This window comes from Asparagus officinalis, chromosome 7 (genome assembly GCF_001876935.1).
Source record: "Asparagus officinalis chromosome 7, Aspof.V1, whole genome shotgun sequence".
NCBI classification, from domain to species: Eukaryota; Viridiplantae; Streptophyta; class Magnoliopsida; order Asparagales; family Asparagaceae; genus Asparagus; species Asparagus officinalis.
The window spans coordinates 53,881,815-53,898,305 of record NC_033800.1 but is presented as its reverse complement, the minus strand read 5'-3'; positions in this window follow the sequence as shown (position 1 = coordinate 53,898,305).

Here is a 16,491-nt window from a genome sequence, read left to right as displayed (position 1 = left end):
AAAAATAAGGCAAGCAATACACCACAATAATGAACAACAAATGTAAAGGAGATAGAGTGAGAAATCGTTATCCAAGTGACGCGCGATGTGTTAACGAGGTTCGGCCCACTGACCTACGTCCCCGCTCCCTACTCTCGAGGAGAATCCACTACACAACCCGGTTTGGAAGCCGGAACTTCTTCTGCACAACAATCTCCACGAGATCTCACAACTACACAGTTGATCACCACAAGATCACACTCATATACAGTTGATCTTCACAAGATCAAGCTCTCAACAATAGTAATGGTTTAAAAACTCTCTCTTTACAATGTCCCTATAGCAAGGAGAAAGATTATACTGAAGCTGGGAAGTGAAACTAAAAACAGAAAAAATCAGGTTTGAAAATTTTGGCTCTCAGTAAAACAGATCTCTGGTTTTTCAAAATCTTGGGACACTTGAGGAAGAAGGAGTATAGAGGATTTAAATAGGAGAAAATATAGTTGTTTAAACCCATACCCTAATCCCCCAAATCCTAGAAAAATCGGCGCTAAAATCTGTACCCAAAAAGACCGTTTGAATAAGCGGTGGTCGACCGTATAATTCTCGCGGTCGACCGCGAGCCAGCTTTGAAACTTGAAAAATTTTCAGAGACTTCTGCGGTCGACCGTGACGGTCGACCGTGAGAATTTTAGAGCTCACGGTCGACCGTGGCGGTTGACCGTGAAAGTTTCTGCTATCTACTCAGAAAAGAACTCAGGCTCGGTCGACCGTGGCGGTCGACCGCAAACTGATACATGCAAAAACTATTTTTGACTCTCTTAAAAAAATCTGTAAAATATTTAATTGACTTTCAAAAATTGTAAAACTTTGTAAAATGTTTTTAACACTAAAAACTAATTGTTTGGAAAAATGAATTTTGCGAATAGGTCCTCATACTTGTGAAAAATGATATTTTTTAAAAACGCTCAAAACTATAAGTATGAAAACGTGTGTGTGATATCCCAATAGCTTCAAATAAAATCTAAACTACTTGTCTACATTCTAGCACTAGAGAGAAAATAAAAACTAGCTAATATCCTCACATAGAATATAATTCTTTAAGTCTTGATATAGCTTGAGTTTGATGAAGCTTCTTATTGCATTTGGTGTTCTTGAATAAACGTTGCTTCATCATTATGCCTCCTCCTCCTTTGGATATCATCGTTGTAGCTCATATTCCATCCAATCCTCCATGTATGGCACTAACATGCTTGATATATATATTAACTATATTATCACTCAACAAGCAATTAGTACTAATAATGTTGGTTCTAAAACATCATCAAAACAAGAGGGCTAACAGGGTCCACCCTTACGTTCTTAAACATGACACTTAATCTCTAAGTTATTTCAGCTGAAAAAATTCTCGTCAAGTTAATACTACACTGCGGACAACCATCATCCCCACAGAGTTTGAACTTAGCTTGCATCACTTCCAATGCGATGACAATTCCTCTGTCAAAATCAACTTATCGATTCTCATCAATAGAATGATAAGTCCCCAAAATCGCTCAAATCATGATCAATTTATTAACTCTCCTCAGTAGAGTAATAAATGATTAACTTATCAACCCTCTTCAACAGAGTGATAAGTTTTCAAATTTTGTTCAAATCACAAGTATCACAAGTCATCGCTCTGATAATAAATCACTTAGTAATTTTCCCCGGCAAGACGCCAAGTACCTTAAAATTATGTTCAAGTCGCATGAACATTTTCCTATCACGTTAATATCACACCTCTGACAAAATCAACTTATCGACTCTCGTCAATAGAACGATAGGTCCTCAAAGTTGCAATGATCGTAACATTTTCAACTTATTGACTCTCGTCAATAGAGCGATAAGTCTTCAAAGTTGCCCTGATCATTACATTTTCCCATCACGTTAACACTACACCTCTGACAAAACCAGTTTATCAACTCTCGTCAATAGACCGATAGGTCCTCAAAGTTACCCCGATAGCAATATTTTTTTCTCGTCACGCTAATACTTTACCTCTGACGATCCAATCCACTTATTAATCCCTTCCAATAGGATGATAAGTCTACAAATTGCTGTCACGTTAACATTATACCTCTAATAGTTCAACCCCCCCTCCCTCCCTTTGAATCTTTTTATTCTTGTGTATAAGAATAACAAGTGTTCTCATAAAATCCCCAGCGGATTAAACTCTTTTCAGAATTATCCCTAGTGGTAACAAGGAAAATTTTTTGAACTTCACTCTATGTGAAAACTCATGCCAAGTTAATACTACACCTCTGGCACTTATAGACTTCTTTCAGTGTTTAAAGCAAAAGCATAACACAGGAAGAATTCAACCAATCAATCCTATCCTAAGAGAATGACGAGTACTTATCCACAGCAGATGGAATTTTTCTGGAATTATCTTAAATGATAATAAAGAGAATTTTCTAAATCAAGCCTATTGTGAAAATCTATGCTAAGTTAAACTCACACCTCTGGCATTTCTCAGGTATTTTGATTGCTTCAAGTCAGAACATGACACATGCAAGAAATAATGGAAAACCAAATATCACTTTTTATTCAAAAGCCAAAAGAAAGAGAGAAAACAGGGTTGTTCTTATTAAAAGAACAATACAAGATCAAGTTCACTCATTCACTAAATTAAAAGAAGCTAGTTGAGCTTTGACGTCAGAGAGCTTCTTCGCATGGTTAGTCCGCACTATAGCCTCAGCCTTCTTCCGTAGCTCATCCTCAGTGAGCATTACAGCAGTAGCTACCTCCTTCTTCACCCTTTCAAGAGCCTGAGCTTCTCTATAATAAAAAGAGTGTCTGCATTTTTGGCACTAAGTACATTAACAATAGCTTCTTCGTGAGAAAGTTGAGCCTTCAATTTGAGCACTTCTACCTCAGTTTCAACAAGCTTTGTGCGAATGAGGTCCAGATAAGCAGTGGAGAGCTCCAACTCTCTTTGTCTTAGAACACTTTTCTCCTGCAAGCGTGTAACTTGAAGCTCTTTCTCAGCTAGACCCCGCTCAATTGCCTCACGGTGAGCCATTTCCTCAACTTGAAGGTCAACAAAAGTAGATACAATTTGTGTCTGAATATTTGTGCGACCAAGGGCTTCTAAGTACTTTAGCTATGCTTCTAAGCGAAATGGCTTCCAAACAATGTTCAAAGCATTGAGCTTCACCCACACTTTTGACACCATTTAAGCCAACTTCTAGAAGAGACTTAAAGGAATCAAAGGTGCCACGACCCACCATTTAAGCCAACTTCTAGAAGAGACTTAAAGGAATCAAAGGTGCCCTGACCAGCCATAACAACTTCAGTCACCTTCTTTGCAAGGCTGTTCAAATAGCCCAGTGAGATCTGAAGGAAGTCATGAGCATCTATTAGACTTGAAATAGTAATCGAAGACGGGTCCATGGTCCCGGAAGCGGGCGTATCAAAGTGTAGGCTAACAAGCGACCTGGGTGTAGAAGTCGCAGAAACAAAAGAAATATCCAAGTGTGAAGCACTTGATGTCAAGGGCATCATGGCCCTCGCTTGAGATGGACTCGGTGCACTGATAGCCCCTGTTGGTGCAAGCGGGATCTTCATCAATGTTGTCGGTGGAGTAGTTGTCATCGACATGCTAGCAAAGGTTGTTCTAACAAAGGAGTCGATACCTGCACAAGCTGTTGTTCCGGGAGAGGAGTCACTGCGGTAATCTCGAGAGTGGGTGAACCTACACGTAAAAACGGTCGGAATGCGGAAGGAAGGTGCAGGGGAATTCAAAATAAACCAGACTTACCGATGATAGAAAAAGGAATAAGAGCAGACGCATTATCTGACGTGATCTTGGGTGCATCATCAAAATTAGTGATGTCATCCATAGAATCATGCTCTTCGTCCTCCTCATCACCACCTATAACATCATCAACATCAGCGCCTTCATCATCTCTATCGCCATCAGCTGCATCACCGATCAAGGAGGCTTCATAATCTACTTCCTCCTCGTCATCACGCACAACTGAAGACTCAGGTAGACTCGTGATTGTGGCTGATTTAGCCATGAGTCCCATTGTTAGGCTAAGCCTTAAATCTCTAGCCTGTAGCATTAGTGCGAAAGGAGGAGGAGATTGATTCCCTTCGAGGCCCCTTGGTTCTAATGCAGGAGCCTTGGGGAAGCCCACTGCCGAAGTAGATTCCGCATTTGTAATCATTAATTCATATTCCTTGTCTTCAGGAGGATGGTAAGAGGAGGCTTCACTTGACAAAGCTGGACCACTTGAACAAAGTCCAGTCCTGTGCGGAAGGCCTGCGACTGAAGACACTTGGTGTTCTTCTTCTTCTGCAGACTTAAAAGCGTCTGCCATTAACTTTGGTTTCTGTTAGCCTTTAATATGTGAAGACTCAACCATCAACTTTCGGCGAGTCCATTTATCGTACTGACCAGCTTCATCTGTTGTAAGAGCTCTTTTCTCGGTAGCTCTTACTGTAGGGATATCAGATATCAGGGGATCTCCTACGTGGATGGCTTTAGCCATTTGACCTCCCCTTCTTCAGTAGGGGTATTTTCAAAGAACAGATACGCGTCAATTCCTCTTAGACGAGACGTCTTGGACCCCTTCCGGGAAGCATACATACATCTGATTTACTTCAGACAAGATGTATTCAAATTGTAGCCAGAGATCTGAGAGGTAGCATAATATCAGCTGCAGAAACCCATGGAAGTGTAAGAATTAGGTGTCTTATGGGGGAGCTTGAAAACAACCTTGGTACAACTGGCCACTAAATAGTACTAGGCTCTGGCCCCTTCATATAGATTGCCCACAACCGCAAGTTGAGGTCAGAGATTCCTAACGTATAGCTGGTCATATCCAAATTGATGGGCGAATCTATATGGTTGATAAGGCTCGCTAAAACACTTCCCGCCCTATCAAAAAATCAAATAGCCTGGGCTGATGTAGTGCAACTAACGAAAAACACCCTCATTCAGCTGAGTGAATCCGTTAGGACCTACTACATCCTGGAACGTCGCTCCATACACCCCACCTTCAAAATCACGGAAGCAATGGAAAATGTGATAATTAGTATCTCTCGACAAAATTTAACGAATCTTAACCATGTAAGCCCCTTCCCACTTGGCCGACTCCAACCGTTGCACAAGCGGGATGAATGAGTTGCCTTGGAGAGAAGCTGCACTCATTTGTGAGGGACAATGAGACATGTACCATGCCATTAAGTAAGTATAGGGCATTGGTACTCAGGGATTTGGAGTTTTAAGAGCCTTGCCCTCACCAGACTCCACCTCTGTAACCTGAACAAAATCCAAGGCTAGTTCCCGTAACCCATTTTGTAAACCCTACACCATGGCTGAAAGAAGGTTCAGTGATCTCCCATGCACCAAAAGAATGGCTGGGTAAATCACTTTAGCAACAAGAGTATCAATCGCCCTGGTGGGGACGACGCACTGCTTCAGCCATAACATCAGAAATCCCGCTAACAGTGCAATATCTGAAATAAGGATCTGAGCTTGATAATGGAAACTTTCAAACTCAGTGTAAGTGGGGAAAATGTCCTCTTTTGTTTTATTTGTATAATGAGAGGTCGTAACATCAATCCCGGTCTGGATCTCCTCCGGAGTACTCGTAGATAATCTGATCACGGGAACTCCCTTCTCGGTCAGATTCTGGAACAAGTACTCATCCCAAGATACTTGTTTCACACCACTTCCCCGGGCCTCTGTCTGTTGCATACAAATATGGAAGTGGCACATAACTTCCCAGAGAGTTGAGTAAACTTTGGGGCTGGTGTTTCTCAAAATCTTAAGTTCCATTGATCCTGAAACAAACTCTTCATATGGCAAATCCCCAAAAGGCAGACCTGAGATGTTATGCATCTCGTGAAGAGCAAAACCTAATTCCCCTACTAGAGTAAAGAAGGTGCAAGTATCAGGATTATATCGCTCCAAGTTAGAGAAAAAGTGATAGTGGCTCTGGATGATCCCGTATTTGGTAGCCATCACAGGAATCTTTAGGTCAGTTTGGGTAAGGGGTGCCTCCAACTCCTCCAAAACAAACTTGGTCATTCAGGTCCACCATCACCGAAGAATGCACCCAGCCAGGAGATCTAAATACTTGTGTGGGAAATTCTCCTTTCACCGCCATGAATCTCTTAACAAAAGTATTCGTCGGACTAGCTATTTCACCAACTGGGTATTCCTTAGTAAACAAGCCTGGTCTTAAGGTTATCACTAGCCGGTTATAACCCACTGTATGAATACCTTGGAAAGTTAAGGCTCCAAGGGCAACCCCATCTTGTTCATTAACAAGGTCCCAATCCATACGCCTTGGGATAGAAGCACATTGGAAGTAAGATATCGGGTACATCCTCTCCATATTAGGTAGGAAGAGGTAACGGTCTACAACTTTCCTTAGCCACTTATAATCCTCATCATAAGCAACACCTGCTTTGAAGTTAACGAAGTCCCTGAAGAGGAATGATGGTTTGATGAACGGTTTATGGCTTAGACTTTCAAATTTGACACCTGTAACCAATATCCGAAGGGTTTCAGAAGAAGCCTGAGTGATCGCTTCAATACGGTCCTTGGCAGTAATACGAAAAACAGGCAGCTCTTGGTGCAGATTGAAAGTCATATTTAGATCTACCCCACCTGCATGGCCAAAATAATGGCGGAAAGAGAGAGAGGCTCATTGGTGTAACGCACTACAAAAGAAAAGAATAATCAGTCGGTGCAAAGGCAAAACAAATGCAGAGGTCGAACCCTGCATTAGCAAATTCAAACGCAGAGATCGAATCCTGCATTGGTAAGTACAAACGCAGAGGTCAAACCCTGTGTTGGTAAATTCAAATGCAGAGATCGAATCCTGTGTTAGCAGATCAAACGCAGAGGTCGAAACCCCCACGCTTTGAATTCCATACGACACAGTTCCAAATATGCATTATGCCATTAAAATGAGTTTCCTCTAGATCGGTGGCGCGAATAGCTTTCTCGACGCTGGTCAGCTACCTCAGAGGCAGCTTTTCTTCCGTGCACCCCCCTCTCCACATCGGGGTCGATCCCCCCTTTCAGCGGGATTTCAGCTCCTGCTAGCCCCCTTCTCGGCTCGTCAGCGCTCATCGGTCTTCCTTCTGCTTTAGTGGTGTCTCCAGCCAAGTCGCTTGGAGCTGCTCCTGTGTTACCTCCTCCTCTGCGTTCAAATCAGCCGCCTATTCACTCCTATGCCCAAGCAACCGCTCTGAGGTTCTCAGGGCCTGCTCCTCCTCAGCAATTGTCATACACTCAAGCCGCTAAAATTTCCAGAGGTTCTGGCTTTGTCAGAAATCATGCACAAGAGGTTGAAGCCTTCGCTCGCCTTCCTGAAACAGGTTCAAACATTATCAGTGGCACCAAGGATGATAAACTCTCTTTCTCCTTTGCCAATTTGGATCTTTCTAAAATTGAAAAATTGTATGAAAATGCCCTGGTTATGAAATTTCTTGGTGAGCAACCGTCTCTTGATTCTGGTCACAAAGAGATTATGAGTTGGGGAATTGATCACCCTTTTTCTATTGGACCCCTATCATCGAGAGCCTTCTTGTTACGTTTTTAAAATGAAAATGACCTTCTAAAAGTCCTATCTAGACCGTCATCCACCCTGATTACTTTCCCTTATAAAATTTTTAGATGGCACGGTCTTTGTCATATAAAAGAGGACTCATGTTTCGCCCCTGTTTGGATCTTATTTTCGAAACTCCCTCTTCAATGTTTTATTCCGGAATTTCTTAGAACTGAAGCCAATAAAATTGGTCGCTTCTTGTGTTTGGATAAAGCCACGACCACTCTTGCTAAGCCTAGTGAGCCTGTGTTTGTGTCGAAATTGACCTTCATAAACCTCCGCCTCAATCCATATGCATTGGCCTTTATGAGGGTTTTAATCAACATATTTTATATGAAAAACTCCCAAAAATTTGTATTAGCTGTCAGTCTCAGGGTCATTTATCTGTGTCTTGTCACAAACGTACCCCTGGTTTTCCTCAACCCTTAGTTCCTGACCATGCCCCTCAACCACCCAAGCGTCCTCCTCCTTCTCGGTAGAATGTTTCTGGGGCGAACCAACAAAGCTCAGCCTCCTTTCCTTTCCCCCCAAACATCCTCGTTAAACCCCCATCCTCTTCCATCCAAGAACCATCATCATTAGGCTATCATCATTGATATCCCCCCCCCCCCTCTCGTTAGATGATCCTGCAGCTATGATCCCTGCTCCTCAAATCCAGCAACATCAGCTTCTTCCTATGCCGCATCAACCATTTCATCAACAACACCTGATATTACCTCTTTCTCTTCCCATTCCTCCCCCTCCGGATGTTGTTCCGGCTAATGTGGTTCCCTAACCATCAAACTTTCAGAACCAACCCTCATCTTCTTCGAAATATCTCTCTAAGAATCAAAAGAGAAAATCAGTGCGCTTTAAAAATCAACAATCTAATGTTAGTGCTAATCAGGATTTCTTCGAGTCTGTTTCTCGTCAAATTAATTCCATTGACCAAGCTTGTATTACCCCAAAAGAGGTTGATAACCTAACCTCTCTTATCTCTGGACCTGTCTCCAATATCCTTGCTCTGTCAACAAAAGTGGCGGGCAAAGCCTTTTCTTCTTCCCCTAGTGCGCCTGTGATAGTCCTCCCCCAATCATCAGATGTCCCAAGCTCCTCACCTTCTCCTATGGAATCTGACTCAGGATCCTCTGTAGTTATGGACTCTCAACCTAACTCTCCTTTGGACCAAGTAGGAAATAATATTTTTTCTGCCCCAACCTCTGTTGTCTCCAAGGGTGAAGAACAAAATGTTGAGCCCTCCCACTCTCTAGGTCATAACACTGATGACCTTCTCCTCAATCTCCAAAAGAGTTCAAAAAGGACCAAAAGACACCCCAACCTTCCTCTTAAAGTCCAACTCAGGGCCAGGAAAGACCCTGCCTCGGATCATTAATGAATAATCTCAAAATCATTTGTTGGAATGCCAGAGGGATAGTTAACCCTGGCACTTTTGGTTTTTGTAGACAATTGATCGCGGATCACAAACCCTTTTTATTAATCATTATTGAGCCCCTTGTTTCGACTTCATACATTAGAAAATTCCATTTCTTCTGTGAATCGTCAAACTGGTTATCCAACGAAGACCTTGGGGGTAAATTTTGGATTTTGTGGCATCCAGATATCCTTGTTCAACCTATCCGCATCGGCACTCAATGCATCTCCATTTCAGTGTCTTTAACCTCCTTCTCCTTCTCTCTCTCGGCTGTATATGGTAAACTTACCGTTCAATGTCGCTGGCAATTGTGGGACCACCTTCATTTCATAAACTCCATCAATTTCGGGCCTTGGTTGGGGGGGGATTTCAACACCATTTCCTCTATTGATGATCGTAGAAAAATGATTTAAGGACCCAAAATATGGGACCAATGGAGGGGACAGATGATGTGTTCCCTCCCTATTGTATAATGAGTTGGCATGGCCAACTCATTATGCAATAGGGAGGAAACACATCACCTGTCCCCTCCTTTGGTCCCATATTTTGGGTCCTCGTAGCAGCACTCATGATCGTATTGAGGGATCCCCTCCTCAACCCCTAGCTATGGAAGAATTCAATGCTTGTATCAATGACTGCCATATGGCCCCTGTCAGTACTTCAGGCCACAAATATACTTGGTGCAATAACTTTGAGAGTAGGCCCCGCACATGGCAAACTTTTGACAGATTCTTCCAATCCTCAGATCTGTTGACCTCGGGGAACCTGTCTGCTCATGCCCTTCATAGATCTTTCTCTGATCACTCATCTATCATCCTTTCTTGGATTAATCAATTTTATGATGGACCTAAACTTTGGAGATTTCAAAGTATGTGGATTTGTCATGAATCTTTCAAAGCCCTGGTCCTCCATCATTGGTAACGTCCTCATTCCCTTCCCCCCATCATAGATATTTGCCTAAAACTAAAGTCCCTCCGATATGCTCTTAAACAATGGAATTCCACCATATTTGGTAATATTTTCACTCATAAAAAGGACCTTGAAAACTATATCCATCGCATTGAATCTTCCTTACAGGCTCAATGGGACCCTTCCTCTCATTCTGAGCTGCTGTCTATTAAATCCAAATGGCGCGAGCTTGTTATCCAGGAGGAAATCTTCTAGAAACAAAAATCACGTATAAAATGGCTCAAGGAAGGGGATTCTAACTCTAAATTATTCCATGGTATGGTTTGAAGCAAGAATAGTCAGCTTCATCTTTCTTCTCTTAAGGGTCCTAATGGGGAAAATTTCCAAGGTCCTGATGCTATTCATAATGCGGCTATTAACCACCTATCTAATCTTCTGTCCTCTGAGCCTCATTGTTTACGGGAAGAATTGTTGAGCCTGATTCCCCCCTCTATTCAAGATGACACTAATGCTTTCCTCATTGCCCCTTTTACCATTGAGGAATTATCTAGTGCTGCCTCCTCCATTCCAGCTGATAGTGCTGCTGGTATCAATGGATTCTCCTCTTCTTTCTTTACTTCCCAATGGAGTATCATCGGTAATTCCATTCTTGAAGCTGCAAATGACTTTCTGCTTCACAAGAACCTCCCGGCTAGCCTTACTCACACCATCCTCGTGTTCATCCCTAAAAAACATCATATGAACTCTCTTAATGATTTCCGGCCCATTAGCCTTTGCACTTCTTTGTACAAAATTTTTGACAAGGCTTTATGTGCTAGACTAGCCGCGATCCTTGTTAGGTTGGGGGTGGATACCAACCTCCGACGACGATGAGAAGCTCCGACGAGCTCGAGGATGATGCAGGTGAGTGTGGGAGTCGACGGCGAAAGCTTCAGGTGAAGCTCGAACAGGTGGAGCTGCAGGTGAACGCGAGTGTCGACCTCCGCGTGCGAGCTCTCCGACCCCCGCGTTCGAGCGCTCGACCATCGCGTCCAAGGCGTTCGACCATCGCGTTCAGGCCTCCCACCTCCGCGTTCATCGCACCGCTGGCGACAGGCTGTCGCCAGCTTGTCAAATTTTCAGCTATAAAAGAGCCCCCCCAAGCCCTAGGGTTTGTTGCTCTCTCCCCCCGACTTTCTTTCTCTGGCGGCGGTGGCGAAGCCCCTTAACGCAGCAGCGTTCCATCACTCAAATCGCAGCAGCGATTTTAATCCCCAGCTTCGGTTGAGGGGGATTTAAGAAGAGATTAAGAAAAAGATTAGAGAGAGAGAGAAAAGAAAGAGGGGTTTTATAAGTGGGTTGTTTAATTATTCTCAAGTGAGATTTGAAAGGGGTTTATTCCCTTTAATTATTAACACTGTAGCAACAGTGTTTATTTGAGAAATCTCAGTTTAGGGATTTGCTCTTGATTTGTAATTTCTTATTTGATTAATAAGGAAATTATCTGTGTGGCTCCCGATGACGTAGGCAGTTGCCGAACCTCGTTAAAACTTGGTGTACTCGGAGGGTATGAAGGAAGAAGATTGGAATCTTCTGGACAGAAAAGCCCTCGGGGTTATTCGTTTGACGTTAACCCGCAATGTTGCTTTTAACATTGCAAAGGAGAAGACCACGGCAGATCTTATGGCAGCACTCTCCAATATGTATGAGAAGCCATCAGCCTCAAATAAAGTCCATTTGATGAGGCGGTTGTTTAATCTGCGAATGGCGGAAGGTGCATCGGTAGCACATCATCTCAATGAACTCAATACAGTCACGACCCAATTGAGTTCAGTTGATATTGAGTTTGATGAGGAAGTTCGAGCGTTGATCCTTTTGTCTTCCCTACCAGAGAGTTGGAACGCTACGGTCACAGCTGTGAGTAGCTCATCGGGAAGCAATAAGTTGAAGTTTGACGACGTTCGTGATCTGGTTCTCAGTGAGGAGATCCGACGGAGAGAGTCGGGTGAAGCTACAACCTCTTCAGTATTGCATACAGAGTCAAGAGGTAAACGTTCAACCAGAGGAAATGGATCAGATGATAGAAGATCCAAATCCAGGAATCCCAACAGTTCGAAGGCTATCGAGTGTTGGAAGTGCGGGAAAACCGGGCACTACAAGAATCAGTGCAGGAGTGCACGGGAGGAGTGGGAGGCAAATGCAGATGTGAACGTTGCCTCCACCTCAGGAGGAGATGATGCGCTGATATGCTCTTTGGAGAGCAAGGAGGAGTCTTGGGTGTTGGACTCGGGAGCATCATTCCATGCTACTTCTCAGAAAGAATTCCTACGGGAGGAGTGGGAGGCAAATGCAGACGTGAACATTGCCTCCACCTCAGGAGGAGATGATGCGCTGATATGCTCTTTGGAGAGCAAAGAGGAGTCTTGGGTGTTGGACTCGGGAGCATCATTCCATGCTACTTCTCAGAAAGAACTCCTCGAGAAGTATATCCTCGGAAACCTTGGAAATGTATATCTTGGTGACGATCAAGCATGTGCCATTGTTGGCAAAGGTGTAGTGAAGATTAAGCTGAATGGGTCAGTATGGGAGCTGAAGGATGTCAGGTATATTCCCGACCTGAAGAGGAACTTAATATCAGTAAGCCAGCTGGCTAGTGAAGGCTACACGACGACTTTCCATGGAGATGACTGGAGGATTTCGAAGGGCGCAATGACGATTGCCAGAGGTAGGAAGACTGGTACCCTGTATATGACAGCGGGTGCACGTTGTTCGATCTCAGTTGCGGCAGGCAATGAGACTTCAAAGCTGTGGCACCAGAGACTCGGTCATATGAGTGAAAAGGGGATGAAGGTTATGCACACAAAGAGAAAACTCCCAGGTTTACAATCAGTAGAGATTGATGTGTGTGAAGAATGCATACTTGGAAAGCAGAAGAGAGTTAGCTTTCAGGCAAGTGGCAGAGCCCCCAGGAAGCAGAAGCTAGAGCTTGTTCACTCAGATGTTTGGGGACCAACAACCACCGCGTCGATTGGTGGGAAACACTACTTCGTGACTTTTATTGATGATCACTCTCGGAAAGTATGGGTCTACTTTCTGAAGGAAAAGTCAGAAGTGTTTGAAGCTTTCAGAAGATGGAAAGCCATGGTCGAGAATGAGACCGGTTTGAGGGTAAAGAAACTCAGAATAAACAATGGTGGTGAGTATGAAGACACTAGATTCAAGAAGTTCTGCAATGAGCACGGTATCAGAATGGAGAGAATCGTGCCCGGCACGCCTCAGCACAATGGTGTGGCTGAGCGCATGAATAGAACGTTGACAGAGAGAGCCAGAAGCATTCGGACGCAGTCAGGCCTACCGAAGCAGTTCTGGGCAGAAGCAGTCAACACAGCAGCTTACTTGATCAACCGAGGTCCATCGGTTCCATTGGAGCACAGAATACCAGAGGAGGTACGGTGCGGAAATGAGGTAACCCTCTCACATCTCAGAGTTTTCGGTTGTGTAGCTTATGTGCATATTAGTGATCAAGGCAGGAATGAGCCTGATCCCAAGTCCAAGAAATGCACATTCATCGGGTATGGTGAAGACGAGTTCGGCTACCGCATTTGGGACAACGAAAACAAGAAGGTGATCAAGTGCAGAGATGTGACATTCAACGAGAAGGTGATGTACAAGGACATGCACAAGACAGATGACGGTGACTCAGAGAGCGAGTCAACATTTGTAGATGCAGATGATGTTCCGAATAACCTTTCGGAAGAACCAAATGCAGAAGGTCCTCAGCCAGAAGAGACTGTTGGACAGAACGGTGCGCAGGAGCCCGACGCACCAGCTCCGATATTGAGGAGAACTACTCGTCCTCCTGTGCCTAACAGCAGATACATGAATCATATGTTGCTGACAAATGAAGGAGAGTCTGAAAGCTTTGATGAAGCTTGTCAGAGTGGAGATGCGAGCAAGTGGGAGTTTGCTGCGAAAGAAGAGAAGAAATCTCTGATCTCCAACCAGTCATGGGGACTAGCTAAGTTGCCCATGAGGAAGAAGGCACGACACAACAAGTGGGTGTATCGAGTGAAAAAGGAACAGGGTGGTTCCAGAAGATACAGAGCCCGACGAGTTGTCAAAGGATTTCAACAGAATATCCAAGGAAGAAAGGATCCAGTGGATATGTTGACAGAGGTAGTGACCTCTCAGAAACTGGAGTTGTGCGCAACTTCAGTTGGCCTTCATGCATAGATGATGAAGGCGGAGCCACACAGGAGAGGAGCTTGATGAGATAGTCTGTTGGCGTCGGTTTGGTCTCCAAGTGGGAGATTGTTAGGTTGGGGTGGATACCAACCTCCGCTGACGGAGGAGCTCCGACGAGCTCCAGGATGTTGCAGGCGTTTGCTGCTCCTCCTCCCCGATTTTCCCTCTGGCGGCGGATGCCCTAACGCAGCAAGCGTTCCCCCTTTGAAATCGCAGCAGCGATTTAACTTCCCAAATCTCCAGCTCTCATTTGGTTTGAGGGGAGATTAAGAAAAGGGATTTAAGAAGAGAGAGAAAAGAGAAGAGGGGATTTTAGTGTGGGTATTAACACTGTAGTTACAGTGTTTGTTTGAGGAATCTCAGTTTAGAGATTTGCTCTTAATTTGTAATTTCTTGTTAGATTAAATAAGAAATTAACTGTGTGGCTCCCGAGGACGTTGGCAGTTGCCGAACCTCGTAAATCTTGTGTACTGTTCTCTATTCTGCGTTTTTCGTTGCATTAGGGATTTTGGCGTTAAATTCCCAACAATCCTTCCGACCCTCATAACTTCTAATCAACGTGCTTTTGTCAAAGGTCAGAATATTGCAGATAACATCGGCTTGACCCAAGAAATATGCAGAGACCTTGACAAAAAAATCCAAGCATCCAAACATCATTCTGAATCTTGATATGAACAAAGCTTATGACCGCCTTGAGTGGGATTTCCTCTAGGTGGTTCTGACTCGTTTTGGGTTTTCGGAGGATTGGATTGACCTCATGAAAGCTTGTATTTGCCATTATCACTTCTCTATCATATTTCAGGGTGTCTACAAGGGTTTCTTTGGTAGTGCTAGGGGTCTCCGTCAAGGAGACCCTCTATCCCCCAACCTTTTATCTTAGATGAAGAAGCTCTCTCCCGTGGGTTTGAGAACATGATATCTTTCGACGCTAGATTTTCCACTACCAAGGCCAGGTGTCCCACTCACCTTCTGTTTGCGGATGATCTGATTATTTTTACCAATGCGGCTCGCAAGTCCCTCAAACTTATTTTGTCGATGATTGATATTTACTCTCAAATTTTGGGTCAACAACTCGACATAGCCAAATGTCAATACTACATTAATTCTAAAGCCCCCCGTGAGCGCATTAGAGTTATTGACAACACTCTTTATTTTCTCCGCGACCTTTTCCCCATGACTTACTTAGGAGTTCCGATTGGCCCTAGTCAATGCAAAGTTGCTCCTTTCCTCCCCCTCGTTGATAGGATTAAAGTCCGCCTCCAAGGGTGGCAAGGAAAACTCCTTAGCCAAGCGGGTAGACTCATTTTAATAAAACACGTTCTATCGAGCATGCCGATCCACTTACTTTCTGCCATCTCTATCCCTAAATCCATTCTCTCAAAAATTGAAAGCCTTTTCGCTAGCTTTTTCTGGGGATCTTCTGAGTTCGGCCACAAAAAACATTGGCTAAAGTGGCATAAGCTATGCCGTCCTATGTCGGAAGGCGGTCTTGGGATTCGCAAATTAATTGACGTCAACAGTGCTCTCCGTCTTGGACACTGCTGGAATATATGTAATAATTCTTCCATTTGGGCTGCTTTCATGCATGATAAATATAGCATTCAGCTCTCCCCTGCTGAATGGAATGGTCCTATCAGATGCTCCCCGGAATGGAAGCAAATCCTTGCCATTAAATAGGTTTTCTCGCAACATTGTGGTTAGACTATTGGTAAGGGTAATGTGTCCTTTTGGTATGACCGTTGGCACCCGAAGTTTCTTTTGGATCTCCTCAGTCCTTATGAGGATATCCATCTGAAACTCAAGGACTTTTGCCACGACGGTGTTTGGTTTTTTGACAGTCTTATACCATCCCTTGGGCCTGATATAGTGCAGGTCTTTTGGATCTTCTCATTCTCGCTGACATATGGTCCACTGTCATTCCATCTTCAACAAAATTAGTATGTTGGAAAATATTTTATAATATTCTTCCCGTGGATGTGAGAACGTAACAGAATGGCATTGCTTTAGCCTCCAAATGTGTTTGCTGCCAAAATCACAACTCTGAATCTACTGAACACCTTTTTGTTGAAAGTGACCTTGCCCATGCTTTATGGTCCTATTTCAGCATCATTTTTGCAGTTCCTTATCTCCCTTCACAATCCATAACCACTCGCATCAAATGGTGGTTTCGGATCTGTAAAGGAAAATCTTATTTCTCCATAATGGGAAGGCTTGCGTGCATTGGAATTTGTAGACAAATTTGGAGCTACAGAAATAACTCTATTTATGGTGGTATGAATAAGGCCATATGCATGCGAGAAAGGTTATAATTGACACTCTTCAACATTTGGATGCTATTGTCACTCCTTCAATGCAGTC